At 53.3% G+C, this 25,230-nt stretch overlaps 2 protein-coding genes across 3 annotated transcripts in view; one reads left to right on the top strand and one right to left on the bottom strand.

Moving 5' to 3' along the window:
• The window catches only part of mirr (iroquois-class homeodomain protein mirror), a 78,993-nt gene that overhangs the window by 48,600 nt on the left and 5,163 nt on the right, over nt 1-25,230 (bottom strand). The gene's annotated exons all lie outside the window — the stretch shown is intronic.
• The window catches only part of LOC143174175 (uncharacterized), a 273,986-nt gene continuing 262,724 nt past the window's right edge, over nt 13,969-25,230 (top strand). For both annotated transcript variants that reach the window (XM_076369598.1, XM_076369599.1), the window contains exon 1: nt 13,969-13,972. The gene's annotated coding sequence lies outside the window, so the exon portion shown is untranslated. The remainder of the gene's footprint in view (nt 13,973-25,230) is intronic.

Genomic DNA, 25,230 nt, shown 5'->3' on the forward strand with positions numbered 1-25,230 from the left:
CGGTACGTTTCTTAAACCGCGCGTTGCTTATCTTATTAGGCGATGGTAATTAAACAAATGTAGATTGAGTATACAAATATTTACAGTTACAGTTTACACTGGTGGTATCTGAACGAAGTTGCATTTCGACTTGCACAAACTCGTTCGCGTTACGATAACGTTTACGTAACATATGCCGAGGAGCCATTACAGGACGTGGACATTTTTCGTCGTCCATTTGCCGATCCCGTTTCAGCAACACTTTGAGCGACACACGTACAAATATGTCGTACCTGATAAGGGCCGGCTCGGGACGAGTGGGGCCGACCGTCACGATCACCGGAACCATCGCCGATCGTGGCCGTTATCGACGACAGACGGAGTGCACGTCCATGTTTCGACGCAGATCAAACAACGAATCGACCGATACGCGATATCTTCAAAGGATTTCGGCCGACCCTTTGTCAGCCTATCGCTGATAAATCGGAAATCTGGTCCGAGCAAATATGTCTGCGTAACAATGCGTCGTGGATCGACTGTATTATAAGTATACATAGATGACAGTGACAATCGCGAATTGTTGCGTTAAAATCCATGGACGCTTCGACGCTTTCTATAAATATTTTCAATGCCACACTACCGTCCTACGAGTAATATCTAAATATTCCCAACCTCTCGACACTTTAACAGAACGAATCAAAAGAACAGACGCAACAATTAGAAGAATAAAAATGGCCACTCCATAATCCAACAAACATCTTTCCCGCCGCAAAAATCAGTTCTCCCCCTTTACGAAATCCAGGCAATCGCCGTTGGCTCGATCCCGCAAACTCTCTGATCTCCGCCGAGCGTTTTCAGCAGGATCGTTAAGCTGTCCAATCATCACGCAACAATTACCAAGATCCTCGCGGACACGAAACGTCCCGGAGAGCTTTTGTACACGCTGTCCCGTCGAGCCCTTTGTTCCAGGGCTATCGAACTGTCCCGACAATTTAAAGCGGAAGGGCGACGAGGGACACAGGGGGACGGATTTATGAATCGGTCGATCGACTTTCTGGCAGATGATCGGCGGAGAGCGGCTCCTTCAGATCGCGGGGGTTGGCCGGCTTAGAACAAAGGAGTGGTGGGGCGTCGGAGGGACCGGCGCGGAGAGGGTTGGGAATCTCACGCTTCGTTTAATTAATGAACGCCGGCACCGTCCTCCACTGCTCCTCTCTTTCACTCCGCCTGTTACCTCTTCCCTTTAAGAGGACCCTGCGCCGGTGATCTAGCCGTGGATTCTTCTCACGATTACAAGCGCATCCAGCATGTGGATACAACGATCACGCTGTTTATGGACCACTCAGCTCGCGGCGATGTATGGGGTTGGAGCGAAACACGGACGAATCCACCGGTGGATTTTCTACCGCGAGGAATCTTTCATGTTGCCGCTGCTCGCCGCGCTAGCCCGCCTTTCTTCTTGGCCCGCAGACGCCGCGACGCCGATCATTCGATATAACGAAACGTTCGATTGGTTTTATTTCAATTTCACGGTATCACCGCGGACCAGGTACTCATCGAAGTTCTACGCGATTGTAGAACCGATGGGCGTTGCAAGTGAACAAACATATTATTACAACAAGCTTCTCGTTTACTGAGGAAAGTTTACAATATTCCACGGAAGATTATACATTGTTACCGCGACCACAATGCGGCTCACGCGCGCGATTGAGTATCGAATTTGTCGGAGCAAGAGTTCGAGAGCAGAGTCCTCGAGCAACCCAGCTAGAGAGTCTAGCGTGTTATTCGCAAATCCGTCCCGACAAGACCGATTCATCATTTACCTTAGGACAGCCCCGACTTTCTTCCGAATTCGTTCGATCGATCCCTCTGATGGATCGCGAGACGCAAGCTGATTGACAAGCCGCTGGTTCGATACGCGTAGACTATTCCCCAACGATCCCGCTCCTCCGCGAGCGGATGTGGGACAGGGGGTAGCTTCCTCCGGACCCGTTCTCCTCCCGATTATCGCTCGACAACGCGAGAACGTCGTCCCCTTATCGCCGAACGTTAAATTATCCCCGGCACGGGAGGCTTTCTGAAAATTTCCGAGTGACTCGGGCAGCGATAACGAGCATGATCGATGCACAGGTATATCATCCCGGTGTTCGAGACAGGGATCGCGGCTAGAGAGAAAGGACATCGCCGGGTCGCGGTAATAATCGACAGAGATCGTCAACGTCGCCGGAAACCGGCGCGACCGACCCTCTGAGATCCACCTCTCCGCCTCTTCTTGGTTTTAATGGCGATGCATATTTATCGGGATCGGAATCGACGAAGCGGAGAGCGCAGCGAAAAAGGGCTGGCTAATCGGGGGCCGGTCGAATCTCGATAATCGGCCCTCGCCGCACCCCTTATCCGGAATATATTGGAGACGCGCGAGTTCGCGACGCGTTCGACTCTCTCTTTTCTCTTTCGCGAGCCGCTAAATGAATCAAACTGCGCGTTAGATTGAGAACTTAACGAGGAATCACGCGTAAATTGAGGAACAGAGCTGTTTTTATTCGAATACTTCGCGTATCGATGAATCATACGAAGATTATTATGAAATATTAAACTTTACTATTTTGTATCTATCTATTACTATTATGCTGTACTAATGTTATAATTAATATTAAATCAAGCGACCACCGAGAGTAGCTATTAGATGGTGAAAGGTTAACAACCCTGTTGATCGCCGATAACCGAAGCGTCGAAATTACTGGAAAACAATTGAAACGATAAGAATCGTCGCATCGAGTCGTTAACGATTCATTCTAATTCCATTCGTCCGCGTATGAAAAGATAAGCAATATGATACAGAACGCTTAAAATTCTCGCGGCAGTCAACGTGTTAATGACACCACTTTACCTTCGCGGTGGAACGTCCCGGAGCTCGATAACGCCGATCGCACCGCGATACCGTTTTCCCCGGGACACGGAGGTTCCCTGGGCGATACGGAGACTCGATTTTATTCCATGGCGACCACGCGCGGAACGCGTGAACACCGGCTACACGCGTTTATAGGGAGAACAATAACGGGTTGCTTTATCGGTCGAGGACGTTCGCGGGATATCGTTCCGATGGTAATTACGCCTGGGGACCATTTTCCCGCGGCCACCGCCAAACGGCCGGCCGTTTTAACGAGGCGAATGGAATCGAATGGATTCCAGTTGGGGTACGTTTATTAATACATTGCGGATCGGACGTTTTATAGCTAGCAGTGCATCGAACATCGAGTAATCTTCTGGGAAGTATTTCCTTAACGAACGACGCTCGCTTAATTGATGATCGGCTATCCGGTTCGGCTATAATTTGACGTTTTTGAACGTTGTAATGGAAATCCGAGAGATCGACGGTCGTGTTCGAGTTAATTTGGACTTAGGCAACGGCGTGAAAGATAAATTATGCCATTAAAATTGTACGGATGAATCAGTGGACCACCCTGCACGGCAGCACACGATGCGATTCGTGTTTCTTATCTTTAGTGAATATAAAGAATCCGTGTAATGTAAAAATTAAAAGCTTGTACTTCATTTATACGAAAATGTGATATCATAAATGTCTCATTAAATCTCGTAATCTCTATGCTGCCCGATGCCAGGCTCCGTCCTGCTTTAAACAAATGTCTAAACGATGTTGCAGTTGTTCTTACTGACAGACAACCTTGTCGTGTATCGCTGTTCAGTCAATTTATTTCTCTATGTCTTCTGCGCTGTGTTAACTGTTACGTTTCTTCCATTATTTACAGTTATGGAATCCATAAAGAACAATACGACGTCAGCGAAAACGCTCGTTATCTAACCATCACGGTACCACCAATAAGATAATCCGCTGGATGCGTTTAATTCGTGTCCAGGCAACCGCGCGGGACATTGGTTTATCGTTTCGGAGTTCCTGTTGCGCAAAAGCCGACCCGACCGACATGACTGACCGCTTAAAGGAGGACGATAAGCTCGCTTTCTCGGTGGTGAATTATGCATACGCTAATTATTAAAGCCGCACTTTTATCTGGGAACGTGTGTGTCGCCGTGTACGGGAATTAGCGTGGGCATTTGCCGGTAGATTAAACCGACATTGACGGAGCCCACTTTTCCGTTCAAGAACGGACTGCTCTCGAACGCGCGCCGTTTTATCGAGCCGAGCGTTGTCCGAAGCAACGCGTCGAACAACGTTTCCGACAGATGATGTCGGTCGATCACGAAATATTCGGCGACGACCCGGCGTGTTCTCCAGGAATCACGCGATCGACGTGAAACGAACGTAGCCGTGACGAATGGCTCAATTCACCGAAAATCGACGCACGCGCGACGCGACCAGCGCAGCGTTTCTAATTCGGTCGAAGAATCCGTTGCGCAACTAATTATCCCCCGCGATTTACACGACTCGAACGATCCCCGGCTGCAGCCGGAGTTTGTTAAACCAAATATTAGGCGTGCACTCATCATTAATTGCTCGAGACTATTTCGCGAAATGAACCGTACGCACGAACTTCTAGCCGCTTTCCAGAACCCCGGCTGCCGCCGCTATCTCCGGCGATCTTTCCAAATATAATCAAAGCAATTAAATGCCTACATCGCGCGGCCGTGTCGATGCATCATGGCCGATGCGGATCTGCCCGATGAGAGACAGGTGCGCTACCGTTCCCGTTTCGCTCGCTATTAAACGGTAATTAAAGGTAATTGCGCGAGTTTGCATCCGCTCGATAACAAAGTAACAATCGCTTCCTGTTGCAAGCTCGGTACGTGGATATCGCGCATCGGTAAACAACGACCTGCGTTTCGATGAAATGATTGACGACCGTGTTCAGTCTTTAAGAAGAAAGACAACTACAACAAAACCACTACATACTGCGAACGAAACGGAACGCAAAGTTCATTAACACGTTAAGCGCCATGTCGGTCACTGATTGATCCTTCCGAATGGCTTGAAAACAATCGTATCATACAGGGCAGCCAATGTCGAACGAAAACGTTTAATAACCTAACTAAGCTGGTAAGACTGCAACCCGAACATTGTAACGCCAAATAACGAATAATTGTCCCTTTTCTTTGCTACAAGAGAAAACCTCTACTGGCAAACGCTCAAGATTCTCGTGGCGCCTACGCGCGAATCTCCAAGCAAAGATATACACGCATCGCCAACGAGTGTTTCCCTATAACAGAGACGCCCATTACCCTTGAAAGAGTCCCGAAATATCGCTAGCCCGTTGGACAATTAAAACGGACCCCATCGTTCCCACGATCCTTAAAAATTGGCGAACATCGGTGATCCCCCGAGTGGCTGTCGTCGCGCTCGTTTCCCATTGGGGTCGAAGTTAGGATCAGCGGTTGAAGTAGGAAGAGCCCGGCGCGGTTCTCACGGCGCGGCGGCGTTCCATAAATCGCGGGTAGCGTCGAATCGGTCGCGGGCGGCGTCGCGGCGCGGAGCCTAGCCGCCGCCGAAGGAAAGATGGTAGCCGAGGATGGTGGCGTTGGGAACGCCGGGGCCAGGTCCGCCGAATCGGCTCGGCCTCGCAACCCTGCGGAGAGGCCGCTTCACCACTCCCATCCGCGGAGGCATGGTTTCTCCAGGTGAGTTTTTCTCACCTGGTGCACCGAGGGGTCCGTTCGTCCAACCAGGTCGCGCCGGTGCCGGGGCCCGCGGGCCAATCCCCGCTGATGATCGCCGGTCCAGGAGAGCCACAGCCTCCTTTCGTTTTCCCTCTCCGTCCCGGCGATCACCCGGCCCGTCTAGCCGTCTCGTTCGCTCCGGCGGCTCTGTCGTCCGCGTTCAACGGTCCTCATTAGTGCCTCCTACCTTCCCCGGAGCCGACGAGACTGTCGTATCCCCGGTCCTTATATCAACGGGACGCGTAGGAAAAGGGCGACCGTATAACCCCTCCAACCTCCCCGCAGCCAGTAACGCCCCTTTCTGATACCTGGTCATGTTTCATTATTTTCCCCCGGAATCATTAAGCCGGCCGAGTCATCTCCCTCCTCCTAAGAAGACTGGACTCCCCCCATCGGCCCACCTCCCTGCCATGGAGGAGATTAAACGCACACCATCCCGCCTGCACGTAGCGGACACGAACGAATACCGATTCTCTTCTCCTCTCTCGCTTCCTCCCGTTTCTCTCTTCTCTCGCGTTCTCCTAACCCGTTCTGCTCTTTTTTCCCCCCCGTCCGCCAACTACTACCCCTACTGTCGTCCTCTCTCTCCGGCGTGTTTCTGTCCAGTGGTCTCTTTCCTCCCTGTGCGGTTTGTCACTCTCTCTCTTTCTCGCGCCGCCGGTCTTCGAGTCTCTCTATCGGTATCCCGTCTCTCTCTTCCTCTCTCTGTCTCTCCGGCGGTCACCGTTTGCTCGCTCCATCCACCGAGGATCCTCGCTCCATTCATCCCGCCCGCCCTCCTCCACCTGCCGAGCGTTCCTCCGGCGCTGGAGCAGCTTTTTAATTCCGCACGGTGCAGTGCGGTGCTGCCATCTGCTACTTGCGGGAACTAAGCGTTTTTACGCGTTGCAACACTTGCACCGAACTGGCTGCATCACCGTTCATTGTGTCCCGCCGCGGCCGGCGCCGCGGGGACTGCGGCTTTCCGCGAGCCCGCGACCGCTGCGATTCTTTCGCGGATGGGACCGGACGTCTCTGGCTTTACGATGATGATCGATGCGCCCGCGACGCGCTTCGTTCTCCTGCGGGGATCTGTTATTTTTGTATCGATTTCATTGCTCCGCGATTGGACGTAAATGTCGCGCGGCCCGCGCGGTTTATAAGGTATAACCCCGGAGCGAGGCGTAGTCGAGAGCTGTTTTAGAACCTGATTCGAACAGTGGAGTGGGACCGGAGCGAAGCATAACGGCGGAGCACAAGAGCAACGCGACGCGAGAAATGAAACAGAAACAACGAGGTATCGCAGCTCTTTGACTTTCTCTGAGAGTAAACGATCGACGCCGCGATAGGCGGATAGAGGATCTTTATGCGCGTTCCTGTTTCACGAATTGATCTCTGCGACTCAAAGACCGGTGATGGAGTTACGATTCCGAGTGTCGAAGTTACAGCTCGGTGACGCGAAGCCTGGATAGTTCGACAAGATCTGGTAGAAGCTTGTAGACTCTCTGACTGAAGTCTGTTAAGCTAATTTTAGTTTCGACGTGTGGACAGTTCGAGACGTTCCCGTAGAAGGGGGTAGACGTGGACTTGGAAATTCTACTCGATTCATCCATTAGTTTCTAATTCTATGGCCTGATTTGCCTGGAGAATGGCTGCTTAAACCGACGTTGATGGATCTGCGATTAAAAAGTCTTCTCGTTCAGCGAACATTCGTCGATTTAGATATTAATCTTCTTCGTTTATTGATGCTGGCAATTCATCGGTTTCCTGGTGTACGTGTTGAATATGCTACAATCAATTCTTCGGGTCCTCTGATTTAGATATATCGTAGTTAGTATCAGCCTGGGTTAATAAACTACGCAGTAATGCAAAGAGTCTTTATAAATGTAAAACATATCGAGGCGCCGTTGACGAGTCATCGATCACCCCTGGATTACGTACCGGTACCTGTCAATCCATCAATAAACGCATAAAGTAACAAGTTATTCTCCAACAGCCTCTACATAATGGACCGCGCGTCCGTTCGCGAAGACAGTGCTCCGTCATCGCGTTTTTCCGCAACGATATTTTCGAATTCCGTCCAGCGAAGGTTCGTTCGAGGCGACGAAGCAAGTAGGCAGTGTCGCGGCTCGCCGTCGGCGGCAACGCGGATACGCGAATAGGTCATCGAGCGGCTCGCGAGAGGCGAACGATGTCCTGTGCTCGAGCAAATATCGGCGCGAATCGATTTGCATCGGAGCGCGACACCGGCGCGTGCAAAATAGATCACAGAATCGGAGCCCGAGCACGCCACCGGCTGCCATTTCCCTGATAATAAATGCTGAAGCTGCCATTACGCGTTCTCCCCCTCTGTCGCCGATAAACGGCCGCTTATCGGCGGTAAGTGTGCAGCGATACACGGGCCGACATTGCAACCCGCGATCGCGCGATAAAACTCCGCTAATGAACGACCGATCCTGCCTCCCCGCGAATATTCTCGAAGAGAGATCTCGTGTCGATCGCCACGAAATAAATTCGCGTTCGATTATCGATGACGCGTTCGGATAAAATTTACGAGGAGGCTCGGGGACAGATCTAGATCGACGCGAGCGCCGTTCAGGCATCCTGGAAAGTGAAAGGTGACACGACGAACTCATCGAACAGTATGGAAAGTTCAAAGATACAGAAAACGGTTCGAACGTTCCCGCCGAGAGCGCGAAGATATGACTAGGATTTACGCGGTACTCGCGGCGGTGATCCGAACCGGCGATTGTCAGCACGAACTCGATAATGACTACCGACAGAACGAAACGGTTACGTGCAGAAAAATACCACGTTGCGCCGGGGTGATTACAGCTGTCGCCAAGAGGCGACGAAACGCGCGAAGACTCGTTAAGCCTCCGTCGTCCGGCTCCGCGCGCGCGACGCAATTCTCGCGATCTTTAACGAAGGAAACCTGTTATTAGAGCATCGCGATACCGCCGCTGTCGAGGAGTTTTTTATCGGTCCGGGGGACACACTCTGCGCTCTTTTTCACCCCTGTCTTCAATTAATTCTGCTAGCTTCGGAATCAAGATTATCTCCCGATGCGAACGGAACGTCGAACAAACATGCTTGCGTACGAGAAAACGTCGAGAAACTTTGCGTTCGCTTGTAACCTAGTCCGCGGACACGAAGAAACGCAATACGGCGTGCTCGTTCACCGTACAGCTCCAACCGGAAGATGGCATTTTGATTGTCCCCTAATTTCGCGGCAATTAGGATAGCGATTCCTCGGACATTCCGACAGAATATACTCCCACGATCGATCCGCCGGTGCGGCGCATTCCCTTCTCGCCGTCAGCGGGAACCGTCGGGCCCCGGAGGAGAAGAGGGCACGGTTTGAAGAGGCCGTTGTAAGAAAAAAAAAATGGTTCACCGAACGACGAAGGGTGCATCGTTCGGGCGCATCCTCTCGAGACTCGTAGGGACGGCAGTACGAGCATTACGGGCCCGGCAATTTATCGTTATTACCGTTGACCGGCATGAATATCGTTCAGGAGCCGGGTTATAGCCGAGAGCCAATCGGGCCTCGTGATCTGTCTCCCCGTTTCGCTCTCCCGACCGCAGCGCGTTGCACTCGAGCTGCACTCACGGCGACTTGCACCGTCGGCGAGCATTAACGCTCGAGTTACGCGGCCCTATCTACATCGGAATAATTATTGCCGCGGCGAGCAGGACGCGAGCGATCCTTGCGCCGCGTCCTGTCTCTCCCCTCGCCGGCCACCCGCCCATGGCCGCCTGATCCTGATCTACGACCGACGAAACGCACCGTCAAGGACAGTGCGAATCGCGCAGGAACTTTGCCACTCGCGATTAACCCCTGACCGGGCACCTTTGCGTCGGATCTGCCGCTGTCCAACTGCTTTCTAACGCACCGGGCAGCCGTGCGTCGATTAATCCTCCTTCGAATGATATCTGTCTGGTTCAGCGGGCCGTGCGTTCCTCGCGGTGATAAACCTTGCGTCGTTTCAACACTCTAACGATGGTTCGTCGATTGGATTATCAGTTTTCTAATTACCTTCCAGGAAAATGGTACGCCGTTCATTAGGATCTGTCGTCTCGAGGATCGAAGAACGATCGCGTCGCTTCGGGAAGATCGTAGCGCGGGCGTATAGAACGCTCGGCGTCTAATCGATTCCCAGGCGACACGGTTAAACGCGAAAGTTCGCTTTCGGGTTAAATTGACTCGAACGAATCGCGGCGCGGGGGTAAGGACGCGGGCGCATTACAAATTCAATCAGAGCCGCGGGTTCGGGGCCATATGGTCGAAACAAAGAATAATTCCCGACGCGGGATGGGATCCGAACGAATTTCATCCGAGATAAAGTTTGCCATGGTACACGGGGTCTAGACCGAAGTTGAGAGCGCGAACTCGCAGTTCGGGGGCTGTTCCAGCCGCTTCACCCTTCGCGAGCACGACACGTGCACCACCTCCGATTTTCTTCTTCCTCCGACTGCCTTACGGCCCGTTTCCATGCTCTCGCCGAGCGACGTTATGTTTCCGTCGAAGCCGAGTTTCCGGCCGCGTATATTCGCAGCCTCTCCACGGCTCTTTTCCCCGTTCCCCGGGACCCTGGCGAAACTTTCGTGTAAGTTTTGCTGCGTTACGACGTCGGGCTATATACTTGGCCACCCTCCCGCGCCGGCTATACGGCCGCGCGCGCAAGGTATATACCTAGTCAGTCGCTGTCGAAACGCGCTGTACCTACAGTTTGTACAAGTAGCCGAACTTTCGTCACGATGTGTGACGTACACAGGACGTGTCGTCTTGCCCAGATGCGACTCGAGCAAAAAGGAGCCACGGAACGCTCGCGATTTTCGACGGTGCCTTGGCAAGTTTGCCGCCCCGACGTCGACGCGCCACCCCTTTGGCGTCGAGCCGCGTCCCCGGAACGAGTTTCCCTCGGCTCGTCCAAATCCTCGCGTTTCTTTGCTCACTGAAATCTTCGACGCGCTCGTTAATTATTAATCGAACCGTTATTTTCCTCGATCAACCATTCGCCCTTTGTTCGTTCGCGATTCTTTCCCATTATAAATATTACATATCGAAGGAGCTTCCAACATTGTAATTACGGTTAGTCTACGCTATTAGCGTATTATAATATACCATTATTTTCCAGTAAGACGATCTCGTTACGAGTTCCGTGAACTTCCGAGTACAATGTGTTTCGTACGATGTAATAATTGTATTTTAATCGAGCACGATCCTGTGTCTTCGAGTCTATTAAGAGAGTGCAGCGAATTAAAGAATCCTCCGCAAATTGGGTCGTTGAAGCGTGACTTACCAGAGAATCGGTGTTCAACCAGCGTCCACGGGAGGCACAATGCTCTCCGACCGGCAGAAGTTTCTTTTATCCGCGTTTCCCGGGAAATTTGAAGGGACGAGTCGACTGGGGACTTGTCCGCGCTGGTACCGGCAAGCATTTCTAACCCTCCCTTGCGCCGCGTTCCCTTAATATGCGCGAACTGCGGAAGTTCCGTCGTAAAAGCTGCGACAAGGAAGAGGTGCCTGGTAACGAGATCACGGCCACTCGTCTGTTTCGTTTCTACTTTTGCCGGGTCCACTGCAGAGGAGATCTCCTCGTTCGTCCTTTTCCTTTTCGTATTTAACGCGCGCGCCGTCGGCAGACAACTTTCGTCATTAACAAGCGCGTACGCCGGTGCGGATCGGCTCGAACAATCTATTCCATCAGCGAGCGAATTACAGCCCCGTTTAAGCGGCGAACGCGTCGCTTTGAATGTTAACGAAGTTTCGCTTTGTTCGACGGCTCGTTGAATACAATGCCGCACTTCGTGGTCACGCGACTCGTGAACCAGCCAAGGCTAATTAGAAATTCAGGGAGCCCGAAGGTTTCGTCGGTGACTCGTACTCGTATTCGGAAACGTTCAAAGAGTTTCATCCCCGTTCGGGTCTTCGGAAGTCTTCAGAATTCGGCGTATATCATCGAGAAGAAGACAATAAACTCGTCGTCCATTCGACAATAGAGAATTCGACCGAACAATCTCCTACGCGGTGAATTCATCCGCACTCGTCCAGTCTCGTCCCGAAATACTCGGTTTAAACCCTTCCAGTTGATCGTGAAAGTAAAAGGAACCATAGGGAGACAAGACTAATAACTGACGAAGAATCCGAGTGGAACGAACGATCGGAAAGAAAAAGGAATTCCAGAAAGCGGAGCGAAATTGCGAGCGAGATCTCGTCCGTTCGATTCGCAGCTTATCAAGCGAAAGGGGGCCAAGGGTGGCGTCGATCGATTACAGAAAAATAAAGAGCGCGCTTTGAGCTGGCCCGGTGGAACACGCTCGACACGGACCGTGGCCGGCCGAGTGCGCCAATTAATTCACCGCGGTTTATTTATTTATCGAACGGTCCCGCGGTACGCGCCACTTAATCACCGCGATCTACGCTCCTTACGAAACTCCGAGAGCGAAAAAGGCTGCGTCGGCGAAGATAAATCAGCCCCGCGATCCGCGAGAGATTCGCTGCCGGGTCCGGCCGCTATCGCCCGTTGAAATACGCCGACGGAAATGCGTGCGTCGCCGGCCGATCGTTTTTAACGAGCTCGCGTGTCCCGCGAGCGGGGACCGTTTTGTTCCGCGGCGCGATGCGCGGCCGCGAGTTTCGCCTCGGCCCTCGATACGCGGACGCCGGGACGGACCGGGTCGTCCGGGTCGGATCGGGCAGTGCCGAGCTAGACGCTCGTAACGGGGTCCCGCAGGGAGAGTAGCTATCCTTTTTCTCGACTCCTACGCGCTCACGGGGCTGTCCCTAATGTCTAATGAATGGCCCCCAATAAATTCATAAGCCGGCCAAAACATGCCCGCGAGATGCAGAACACGCCGCTCTCTTCGCTCGGCGCATTAACCCGGACCCGAAACCGCGTTTTATATGCCCAGCCGAGCCGCGCCGACCGGCCACTGCGAGTCTGCGAGGTCCGTGGCTTCTCTAAGTATTTGCTAACCGTCGCAGCCCCTCTGAACCGCGGAACGGCACTAACGACGATTAACCCCTTGCGCTGGAGAAACCTACCACGCAGGTCGTGAGTTTTGTCAGAAAATTGCCAATGACGTTTTATAAACGTCGATGGTCTGGTTGCATTAGACGTGTTAGTCGTTTTGAAATGTACCACTTTGTACGGAATGATTAATAGAGAAAATTAGCGTACGCATCTGTGCGAAATAGGTGAAAACAGGATCCTTCCGGCAGAGTTTTGTTGAACCTATGTTAAATTTCAGCGTGAAAGATCCGCAAATGAAAGGGTTTCTCGAGGTAATCGAAGTACACGGGTACTTCAGAAGTTATCACGGAAGGAAGACTCCGTCGGAAACTTCAAGGGATTCAGGACATATGGGAAAATACTTAACAATCCCCCGCTGCAATATGAAACTTCAGGTATCCTCTCAAGAATGAGTGCAAGGGCATGTTCCAAAGGTTTCTCCGCAATATGAAGTAAGTTTCAGGGTCCTCGAGAACTTCTCCGCCATATCGGAGTTAGAATAATAGAGAACAGTTCCCGGAATGCGAGGTACAAGCTTTGCCTAAGGTCCTCGGGCACGCTGGAGAAATACGACTGAAGAAACCGTTCTTGAAGAGCTGCTCTCAAGTTATAGATTACCATTAACTTCAATGAAGAGCGCGCGCCCGAAGAATGAAGCAGCGGTCATAGAAAAACCTCTAAGTCGCGTTCGAAGCGTTCACCCGTGGAATAATAACTCCGCTGAAAATAGAATTTGCCGGCAAAGTTACGGCTGGCCCTATGACCTCTGCGCGACAAAAGAAGAATCGAAGTGAAAGGACGGAACGAGGGACAAACGTAACGCAAAGCTGGGAAGCAAAGAGCGTACATTAAATTAAGTCGGCTTTACGAGGCTGGCGTGGAAATGAATACGCCACGCCACGACCGCACGCCCTATGCCTACCTCGGTACGCGATATCATAAACTCCGCCGTATCACCGTAACGCGCGTATACGACCACCGGCCACGAAAGCTAGCTGGCTCGCGCGCGTATCTACGCGCCTCCACGCACCCACGATACCCGGCCTTTTTCGCGCTAACGTTCCCGGTTATCGCGCCTCCGGGGAGAACGTTACGGGAACCGACGAATCGCGATCGTTCTGTCAGCTGTATCTTGTTCCTGGGAACGGTGAACCTTTGATCTCGGAGTATCTCGCTTATTCCCGATTATCCGAGTAGATTCGAAATTCCGTGGCGGACTTCTGTTGCCTGGAAACTGTTGCGATTCCGTTGAAACTTTCAATCGTTAGTCCGTCAGCGCGAGAGACAACGAACAACGATTACGTCGACGTTGCGAACGATGTAATTGCCCTCGAGGTCCATTTTGAAATCGACTCTACGAACGGCGAGGGGATCGAGGAAAGAATCCTGGAAGCTTTTAAGAGCCGTTGTACAACGTTTGTTTGAATTCTAATCGTCAAGTATCTCCCGGCGAAACGGAGGTATCGCGGGCAAGCGTTGCGTGCTCGAGGAAACTTTTCGTCGGGCGACATAACTTTTCCTTAATACCCCAGAAGCATGATAATTGGTCGTTGCGAATTAATTAGACTCGGAAAAAGCGTTGTACTCGCGTCGTTGTTTCCGTGCGTGCGCAAGCCGGGGGAACACAAAGCGTGTGCAGATAAGAAAATGGAAAAATAAACTAAGGGAAAAACCGGTAGGGGGGCGAGGGAACGGGGAACGGGCGACACCTCGGAAGGGGAAAAACTACCGACGATATTACGGCCCCCGCTGACAGTTACACGAGTTCGCCGGCGTATCGTCATTGTTCCGTCAATGTGTCGCAGGCGCGCGGAACGAAGATGCGGGATGAATCAATTATTGCGGCCGGCGGGGCCGCGCGTGCACCGGTAACTCGGAACAATCGCGACGTTTTGACACGCCGCGTGCCGTGACTACACGCGGTAAATGCTCCGCGTCTATCTCCGAATCGACGGAACGCCGCGGTTATCGAGTACACGCATCCTTGAAATTCACGGCTATCCAACAAATTCGAGTCTCTCTCGCTTCCCTTCGGTCCTCGGTGTTTCTGTTAAACGCGTCGACCGATCGAACAGGATCACCGGCACACGGTCGATCGAGCGAGACGATCGAACGCTGGTCCGGCTAGGACGAGTGACATCACAGATTCCCAGTTCCCGTCCTTCGTGGAAGGGATCTCGCGATCGATCGAGCACTGTTCTAGAATTCGACTAGCCTCGAGGTCGAGGCTCTAGATCATCGTCGATCTCCCGCTTCGAGCCCGGGGGGAAGACGATCGTCCTCGAGTAATGAGAACAATGCGAGGCACGTGACGCCGTGGTCATTCTTATCCGACTTTTCTCTCTTTCACTCTACGTCTCTCTCATTCTCTTTCTCTCTCCGTCTCTCCCGGCTCCATCTGAGCCAGTCTCTTCCTCCCTCGAACGGCCACCCTCTTTTTATCCTCTCGACCTCCTCGTTCGTTCTCTCTCGCGCTGTGCAACGAGGCACGGCGAGTTATAGCGGCATGGATCGAGGTAAATAATATATTAATATAAGATACGAGTGGCGGTGCAGTGGTTGGCAGGGCACCAGGAGGTAATGGATGCCCGGGCTCGCTGGAAGTGACGGCTCTCCGCTGGTTGCGTGGCCATTCGTGGTTAAATTCCTGGTTCCTCCGAGGAGACCCCCCGCGGTCTGCGGGCCCCGCTGTCACCACCCCCCGCCAAGGCCCCCCCCTCTCGAAACTACGCTCGCATGCCTCGGGCACCGCGTTCCTCCACCGCGTTCTCCGCCACGTTCCATCATCCGAGCGAAACCCTCTGCTCCCTTCGCTCGTTCACGTTTTCTCTCCTTCGCGCTCCCTTGGCCCGCGATGCTTCCATTCGCCTCGTCCGTCCCTCCTCTTCTAACGTGCGCGCGTTCCACCCTCTGTCCGTCTCGCTCTCCTCCACGGCCACGTTCCACCGCCTTCCACCGTGTCTCTGTTTCGCGCGAGCTTTCCTCCGTAATCTCTTAATCTTCGGTATTTCGGGTTTTCTACGTTGGACGCCGTCGCTGCGCCCGCGGAGCTTCTCCTCGAATCTTTTGATTTGTCGCGGCTCGGAGGTGTTAGGAGGTGTTGACCGGTTGCGCTCCTGGCTGATGGAAATCGTTGCCGAGACGCTGGTTTCTCGAAGGACTATTCTGCGTTCGACTTGTTTCCTCTAGATGGTCCGAAGCTGCGTCTCGATTAGAGACTTCGTTGATCGACTAACGGAAATTGAGATCGGCTGCAGTTTCTATAAAAATAGAACGAATGCGATATCAGCTATGGAAATCCCTTTTGTTTTTAAACGGTCCATCCTGAAAAGAAAAACGATTCCCGGACGATTCCCGTAACAAAATCTCCATTCGCGAGGGAGCTCCTCCGTCCATCGGATCGGTAATTCGACCTTGTTTCTTCCCATCGTCCTCCTATTCGGCATTGCCGGCGAGACCATGGCGGCCGAGTCGATAATCAAATTAGGCCGTGCGGGGAGGGTCAGGTCGCCGCGATGCCTGGCAGCGACGGAGGCCGGGGGAGGGCAGGTGAGAGGACGTCGCTCGTATCGAACCTGTCCACCGGCCGTCGGATCCCGTCCGACCGATGGAACAGGACGCGTCTCCTAACAGGGCGTCCTGTTACGGCCGCGTAATTGAAAAACGCGTGCAGCTCGGCGCAGCCCACGGTCTCCTCTCCGTTGTTCTTTCTTCTCTCCGTCCCTCTCGGCTGCCTGCCGCTGACGGTTTCTGTCGGTCTGTCTCCCTTTTTTTTAATTCGATCGGTGTTCACGGCACGCCGAATGAAGAGCGGCACCGGCTCCCCGAGAGGTCGAACAATGTTGCCGATGGATCGGGCCGTCCGATGACGCGTCGGTCCTTATTGTTGCCGGGCTTTACAGTGTTTTTGTGTTTCCAATTTGGTAACGACGATACGTTTCCATTAGATGTAACACCGGCGGGATCGACGATGTCCGCGGACGAATTCGTTACGCGGGAGATGTCGATATTCGGCGGTCCTGGCCGGCGTTCTCCATTTCCTGGGGGTTCCGAACAACAACGCCGGGGCTTCCCGCTTCGCGCCTGTCCGGCGGTTGTAACGTTGGCAAGATGTAACGTAACGATTACCCGAACAGGCCGCGAGGATTAAAGTTGGACGCGTCGACATCTGGTACCGGATCCCGGTATCGAAGTGTCTCCGACGCAGCCCTTATCTGCCCGTGAACACGGGTTCAACTTTGTGGAGCCGGGCCGCGCGTATAAACCCGCCGAAAATATGACTCGCGCGGTGTTGCTTTACAGGCAACATTGTCCGGTTAATCGGATGTTAATGTAATTCTATTCCCGCTGGGAATACCGGACACATCGATACAAAAAGGAAACGATAACGTCCGTCCAGCAACGACGACGACGACGACGACGACGACGACGACGACGGCGACGACGACGCGGCCCATAAACATCCAGGCAGCTGGGAATAGGTGGGTCGTCCGGTTGCAACGGTGTCTAAATTGATACAACAGTGTCCGAACGATGCCAAGAAACGATTAGGCGCACCGAATCTGGCCGGGACAAAGGTGGCCGGAGGAAGGAGCGCGAGCTTCGGTGAACGGACACGTCGACGAGAACCGTGCGAAATCGTTTCGATCCCCGTGGTGACCGTGACCAATCAGCTGGGCATCCGTCCAACCGGCTACAGCCCTGGTGGAAGTCACGGGAGGCAGGTACGAGGAGCAGAACGGCCGAAAATAGCCTCGATACTAACCGTGCTAGGCCGCAACGACGATCTCCATCTTGGAAATAATTAGGGGGACCAAGATCGATGTCCCGGTCCCGAAAACCACTCGCAGATAGGATCGGAACGGAGTTTGAATGGAGCCCATTGATGCGTCCGCGGCCGTCCAGCCTTCTTCTGCTGCTATCAGCGTCCACGGTCCAGCCTAAATCTCCTGGCGGAGGGGCCCCGGCCGTTCCGAGAAATCGAGCGTCCTTTCCGGGACGAATTCTCGAGATAAAAAGGGTCTGAATGAATCAAGGCCAGCCGCACTATACGCCGACCCCTTCGTTTCCCTTCGCGTGAGCCCCTTCTGTCCCTCTCCACTCGGTCACCTTTCTTCTCAGACCGCCTTCTCCTCCTCTTCTTCTTCTACTGCTGCTGCTGCTGCTGTTGCTTCTTCTTCTTCTTCTTCTTCTTCTTCTTCTTCTTCTTCTTCTTCTTCTTCTTCTTCTCCGCTTGCTTACAACCTTCCCTCGGACCCTGTCGCCATCTCTCGAAGATGAGATCGCGCGATAGAAGGTCGCCAAGCTTTTTCCACCTCTTCGAGAGCTACGATTTCGGAGACGGAAGTCACGTTTAGGTGTCCTCTTTGTCCATGGGCCGGACTTCCTGCCACGATGCAACTGATTTATTGTTCGATATTTGCTTATCCGAATAATTCGATAGTACCGTCTCTCTAAGAATTCCTAAGCGGAACCGTGGAGAACCTGTACAACCCATCGCGCTGTCCGATGATACGAGAAGGGGTAAGCTGCAAGTCTAAGTACTGCCCGTCGCTTGTTTTCGTTCGTAGATTACCGCTATCGCGAATGAATAATTCTCAGTTGATCGGCTAGGAGTTCGAACGCCTTCCGAGAGCGCTGCGCGTGGCAGAAGCAGCGCCGGGCCCTGACAGATCGCCGGTAACGACCGAATTATCGACCGCCATACATCAGCCCGCGGAATTTCGATATCCCCGACACGCCGATCGATCGAAACTTTGCGCAATGATCGTGGCAACATCGCCGGCTCATTAACCACGCTGCATAATAACTCCGGCGTTATCGGCGCGGTATTTCAGCCGGTCGTAAACAGTTTTGACGCTGAACATCTTCGCGTTCGGCGCTGTGTACCGCGCGGCGGCGACCGTCTCTGTTTCCGTCCGTTGGGAACGGTGAAAGGGCTGAGGCCGGCGCATCACACGGAAACCGCGACGCGACGCGCGTTTCGTACGCGTATGATTCATTTGCGACGCGCTCGCGTTTGCGTATGCGCCGCGCTAAGTGACAACGACGATGGCCGCCGGTTGTAACGATTCACCTGGAATATACATGCCCGGCGACAATGGCCCGCCACGCGAATAGAAGGGGAGGCAGAAGGAAAAAGAGGAGACGCGAGCCGATGACGATGTACCTCGTGCTACGTGACAGGATGGCCGGCCACGTGCCCGCTGCGCGGGTGGTTGCTCGCGCCGCTCGCTGCCGTATCTTCGTCATCGGTTACGTGGAAGACACAGGCGGACATTGCGCCTCGCATTCAACGGGAATAGACAAACAACCCTTTTCCCTTTATGCCTCGTAACCGAGTCTTCACGAACTCTGTAAGCTAACGTCGCGCACGCGTGAACCGTCGCCGGCTTTTATAGAATCGTTCGAGATCTTTCGCACCGATCGAATCCGTAGCGTACGCGCATCTGTAGATTGATCTCCCGTGTCAATAATTGAAGTGGCAACAGTGAGATTTTCAAGAGTTTGAAGAGACTTCGTCGTCGAGTAACGAGCTGTGCCCAGTCCAGTGAATTATTGCGACTTCCGAATCGTGGAATTAAGAATCATCGGATGTCCCGGGACTCCTGGAAACCAAACAACGTTCCGGCTGAGGTTTCTAGGAACACCTTAGCAATGGTCCACGCGAACACCCTTGTACACACGCGCCAGTCATAATAATTCCAGGTGCGGCTGGCTACGTGCGGCTCCACTGACTCGAAGACGAGTCTCTAGGATGATGATTCACGGCTAGACAAATCGAACGAGGCACGCGTCGATTTTTAATCATCCGTCCGAGCAGCCCGTGTACGCCTCGACGTGACCGGCGCGACGTCCACGCGTACCCTCGCCGATTTCCTGTGTCCAGCCGTCCAAAAACCGACACGCAGCGACTGCGGGGACAATGGAGGACCGTGGCTATTGTTTACACGGCGACAATCGACGCTATTGTGTTCGAATGAAAAAGAAATCTGTTCCCCGATTATTGTTCATCATTGTTCGACGGGTTCCAACGGGACCATGCAAATCGCTGGACGTTTGACGAATCCCAAGCGAGTCGCGTCTCCGACATTGCCGAAGATCGGTTTCCCCGATTCTGAATCTCGATTCTCGTCGATTCGTGAACCTGATCGGCATACAGAGAGGAATATCTTTGTCGGGTATGTAGGCTAATTGTCGTCGAAATCGCGGCGACGCTCGAACCCGCTCGAACTATAGGGAATCGTACGATCTCGGTGTACGAAGAGGAACGCGACGTCTTTGTGGGATCGAAGGAAGTACCGTACGTGTCCGCGCAGAGTCCGTTTCTCGGCGATCAACGAAATGAACCCGGCGCTGAAACGATCGTAACGAACCAGCATTATTGTCATGCAAACACGGGTGATCGCACTAAAGAGTGAACGACTGACTCGTATTTAGAATATCGCGGAAAACGTAGGATGGTGTCGGACACAGTCGTTCGCCGTCAGGGTACACGGGGATCGCCGAATTCTCCAGTTATCCGAAAACTCGGTTGTACGATTCGATAATTCTCGCTCGCAGCTAACTGTCGGCGAAATTTATCGCGCGCGGGCCGGCCGAGGCGGACGAAACGATCCCGAGACAGGCCCGTGTTAATCGGAACGAGCAGCTCTCCGTTTGAGGGATTTGTAGCCACGGAATGAAATTACGGCGATAAAGTGTCGAAGAACCTCCTGACGGACGTATAATGCTCATCCCGGGGCAGCATCAAAGCGTGGCCTCAGAATTTGCTCGCGGGGGTATAAAAGCCACATAAACGCGGCCCTGTCCGAGGGGCAATAAAATCAAGTTGAATTTAATTACGCGCCGTTATCTTTCCGAGGATCTAGTCCTTTTATCATTAAACCGCCCAGCCGCCCACCGATCCGTCCTGTAACCATTAAACTAACCCGGCTTTATTAAATTTGTAGCCGTTCGCTCGCTCGCCGCGTCTAAACAATGGAGACGTGAAAACCGCGGGGCAATTACCGACCGTAGCCAAAAGGTAATCCCCGATCTTATTCGGTGTCACCGACGCGCGCAGAGAACAGAGGACAGGCTTAATGCGTATTCACTTTACCGAACCTGCATCATTGGTCCGGATCGTTTCTCCGAAACGAACGCTGTTATTTCATAGTTACGAATGTTACGCGGTAAAGATAGTATCCCGATCGTTAGATTTTCAAGCGCGGCGGTCGAGCGATTCGACGGTAGATATCAAACGTTCGAGCAAAGAGGAGAGGGGACAGATCGAGCGTTTACAGGCACTCGTTCAATTTTCGTGTTTTCCATTCCGGTCGTGCAGCATCGATCCGAACGACCGGATGTCCCGGCGTGGACGGGGGGCCAGCCGGACCACGGGGCCCTCGTGAAGCGTGAAATAATCAACCGGACGAAAAGTGGCAATAAAATGTGTCGCCAGGCTGGGTAACGAGCCCGAATGGTCCAGCGACGGAGGCGGCGGACCACCCAAAGAATCTCGAACAGGAGGCGGCCATCGTGGTCGGCGCAGCCCGGGGAAGGGGGAACCGGCGGGGTCACTCCGGCTACTCATTATGCATCTCGGATCTCAGCTCGCACCTCTGTTGTTAATCTCGCTAAGCGTTAATTTAATTAAACGCCTCCTCCTTCTCCGCCGCTGCCCGACCGCGCCATTCATTCTCCTCTCTGCGTTCCTCCCGGCGTCCTCTTTGTCCCTCGACTCGCGACCAGATAGACCGCGGCCCACGGTAATTAACGCTCGTCGCGATGGAACGCTCGCCGCGTTCCCCACCCACGCGATTGCTCTCTCCCCCTTTCCGCCGGGTCGAACGATCAGGTGCGAGATGCTTCGAATTTTGACTCGTGGGCCACGCTACGGCGAGAACTCCGCGATAAAGGTCAACGAAGCCGGCGCGCCGGTGTACGCATTTGCAAAGGAAATTCCCTCGAAGTGTAGTCGTTTAGCGAGCAAAGGCTGCGGAATAATTCAGTAGGCTCTGTATCTAAATAGATCTACAGGTCCCGCGACGAAGCGTGTTCGATAGGCGAGAACCGGCGGTCGCAAAAATTAATCGTGACGTTTAAGAGGATACGTATCTACAATTTCGAACGCGATCGCCGCGTTTTGCGAGCGGACACCGGCGGTCTCAATTATCCCACGACGGTTGGAGGTCTGAATTCCGCGACAAAAATCAATGACTGATGCGAAACGTTCACCGTCTCCGTCGATTCTAGTAATATTACACGGCAATCCCTCGTCCGACCGAAGTGCGCCGATTAAATCGAAATCACGGGCATTTCCGTTATCATTGCGCGCGATCCTTATCTTCCTCAGGGTACCGCTCGCTCGCGATGCTCATCGATCTCCGTCCGCAACTCTGTACCGCAACCGTGTGTCGGGCTGAAGGTACTCCGGCCGGCGAGCGATAGCGGGGCGACGAGACGGATCGCGAGAATACTTCCTAACAGGTTAAGCGAGTCGGAACAACTCGAGGCTGATTAAACCGAGCGAACGCCTGGATACGCGTGGCGGCAATTAGTTCCCTGGAAACCATCAATTCCGTCGATAAACCCGACGTTTTGAAAACGCTCGATGCGCCTCGGCTTGCGAAATGTTTGTCACCCTTTCACTCCGCGCGGGACTACGCGTTAATGCGGGACAGGACGGATCGCGCGCGCGAGCTCGCAGCGAAATATCAACGATGTCGAAATCGCTGTCGATCGTTTCGCGCGACGGAGGGGTGCGCGAGATTATCGGCGGTGCGCGTCGACGGTGTAATTCCAGTTTGACATCCTGTGCGCCGAAGCTCGGCGATCCCGCGCGAGTCGACTGCGTTCGACGGCACTCTTGGATAAATATATTATTCGGATAAGTCGTGAAATCGGAGCAAATAGGACAATGTTGCAGGTGGAAGCGCTAGGTTGAGTCCGAATAGCGATGGACGCGCTAAGGGTGCGAATGACGCAGCTATTCGAAGTTGGAAAGGTGAAACGCGATTCGTGGGTGGACGTACCGCGCAGCTTTCTCCGCGAAAATCGTGGACCACGGGGACGCGGTACGGCCAGGTCTTAAACGAAGCCTCGCGGTGTGGGGGTATCTCTATCAGAATGTGTTTTACATTAATACTTTAGTGTTTTAGTGGCGATTGCCGGCCGTTAATGCCACTCCGGCTTGAGTGGCCTGGCTCCCGGCTTTACAAATTTATACACTCTCCCGGTCGCTCGTCCTCTCCGATATGATATCTACGTTGGAAGCGGGCGAGGCGAGCGGAGGCGAGTCGCTTGACCTTATTCCCGGCTCGTCCGGCCGATCGTGCGGCGACCTCGATCCTCCGGATCCACCGCGGGTGTCGGCTGCGGTGCCGATGATCGATGCGGCCCGATAATTTCACGGATCCGCGAGTTCCACGGTGTAACCATTAAACAAACGGTGTTACGCAACGCGTCCGAACCTCCGCGACACTAGCCTAAGTGTCTTTCATCGTTCCCCTGACGCGTCATTAATAATACCGACTGGTTTCTGTCCCGATGCGCGTCGATTCCTCCGCGTCTTCGCCTCGCGAGGCGTCTCGTGGCTTCTGGGAGAAATTGCTGGGCCGCGATTTCGAAAACACGAGGAAAGTCCTCCCGGTACGCGGAGTACGAGGAACACGGATTGCACCATTGTTCGCTGCTTCGAAGATACTCCAAGTTTTCGACGGAATCAAGAGAACAGTGAGCACTGTCCCCCGTTGCTGGAACATTTATTAGAAACCCGATATATCCCGAGAACGGAGCCGAAGTTGAAAGAGGATTAGTCTTCGGCGAAGTCTTTCCTTCGTTGACTTCGAATTTCTCTTTCTTCGACGAGATAAAGAACACAGAGAAACCACGGTTCCGGTGGGCAACAACGTTCGTCCACGGTACAAGAGACGATTCCCAACGATTTCCCTCGTTTCTCAGGAGAGAAGCGACCTATTTCGAAAAGCAGGTGAGGCAGAAGAGGAAAGATAGGAGGAAATCTGTTCGCGGCCCGCGATCACCGGCTCAGAGGTAACGCGACGGTGTACGGCCAGCTCGGTGATTCGGGAGGAGTGGTAGTGGTGACGGATACGGGGATACGGCGACGATGACGGTGCTGGTGGTAGTGCCGGTGGTGGTGGTAAGTATGGTACCCCTTGGAGCGGGTGTCATCATTTATCTCGCACCGGAGATCGGGCCCGCCGATACAGCGGGACGTTTTAATGGCCGAACCATGTTGGAATTAACCAAAACAAAGACGAAGCATCAATTAGGCGACTTTTTCTTCCACTTCGTCTACCTCTCCGTCTCGCTGCCGGGCCGTGGTCCTGCTCCCTCCCGGTCCGCCGTGTCAAAGAAGAGGATCGGAGGTGCATACTCCTATACGCGGCCCACCTATGTACTCCGGCTGGCTGCCTTTGCATCCCCCTCGACCCCTCCGAGACGTTCGCTCGCCTACCCTCTTCGACCGCCGCCGCCGCCGCCGCCGCCACTGCAGCAGTTCTTTCTTTCCTCTCCGACTGCGAAAGCGCCCTCGCGAGCCCCTCCTCCTCGCCCCCCACGCTTTGAACCGTACGCGCCCTTTGGCGCCCAGGTAGCCGCATTGTCTCAGATAATGGCTAATAAATTGCCCGACGAAATCGCGCGGTCCTGGACCACCGCGGCCGGACTGTCGCCGCGTATTGCGAGGCGAGTCTCCTAACCTCGATCGATCCTCCTTTATTCTCCCTTCGCGATGAATCGGTCACCATGCGCGTTGGGGGATTCGGATGTGGCTCGGATAGCAAGTGAAGTGTAATTGGATGAGCTCTTGTAGTTGGAGCGGACCGAGCGAACGCGGATCTTGATGCTTTCCAGTTTGAGCGGGGAGTTTGCTTGACGAATGGTCGCGTTAGAAAGTTTGTCGAGGTAGTTTGTCTTTTCGATTGTTGCACGACGGATCCAGGCTTTTTATAGATCATTTTGGAAATTCGATTTACAAGCAGAACCGAGCGATAAATTTGTTGGAGGATCAGAAAACCGACACGTCGGTCCTCGTTTTTCTGCAGCGCGGGATCCCCGGGTCCCGAGTCAGGTAAGAAACCGAGAGTTTCACGAAAACCGACGTTAATTATTCGAGGATGGTCAAGGATAGAGTCCGATCCCGGCGTCCCTCCCCGTGATTTCGTAGGCCACTTCGTGGGACGTCTCGTTCGCACGCCACTTCAGCCCCTCGTAAACGCGGAGGCCTCGTGCCAAAATACGATATTTCACGGTGACGCGCCCTGAGAACCGTGTAATATACGCCCGGCAATTTGTCCGTTTCTATGCAGCCTGCGAGTTCAACCGGCCACGTCGCTTTCGAAGAGTTTTTCTTTACTTTCCAATCGGTAGCGATTTCCAGCATGAAGGAATCTGGTATCTTCACCTTGCCGAACACGTCTGGAAACGATCTTAAACATTGTTCGACTCGTTACACTGCGAGCAGTTTCTGATACGATCTTTCAACAACTCCGAGTTATTTCTGCTGTAGGCTAGCAGCTATTGTGTTTCATCGTTAAAAAAGAGGCGTGTACATTGTAATGTTATGTTACATTAATTGAATTAGAATATCACAAATATAACAATACGAAGCGTCATT

The sequence above is a fragment of the Nomia melanderi genome, chromosome 7 (genome assembly GCF_051020985.1).
Source record: "Nomia melanderi isolate GNS246 chromosome 7, iyNomMela1, whole genome shotgun sequence".
NCBI lineage: Eukaryota > Metazoa > Arthropoda > Insecta > Hymenoptera > Halictidae > Nomia > Nomia melanderi.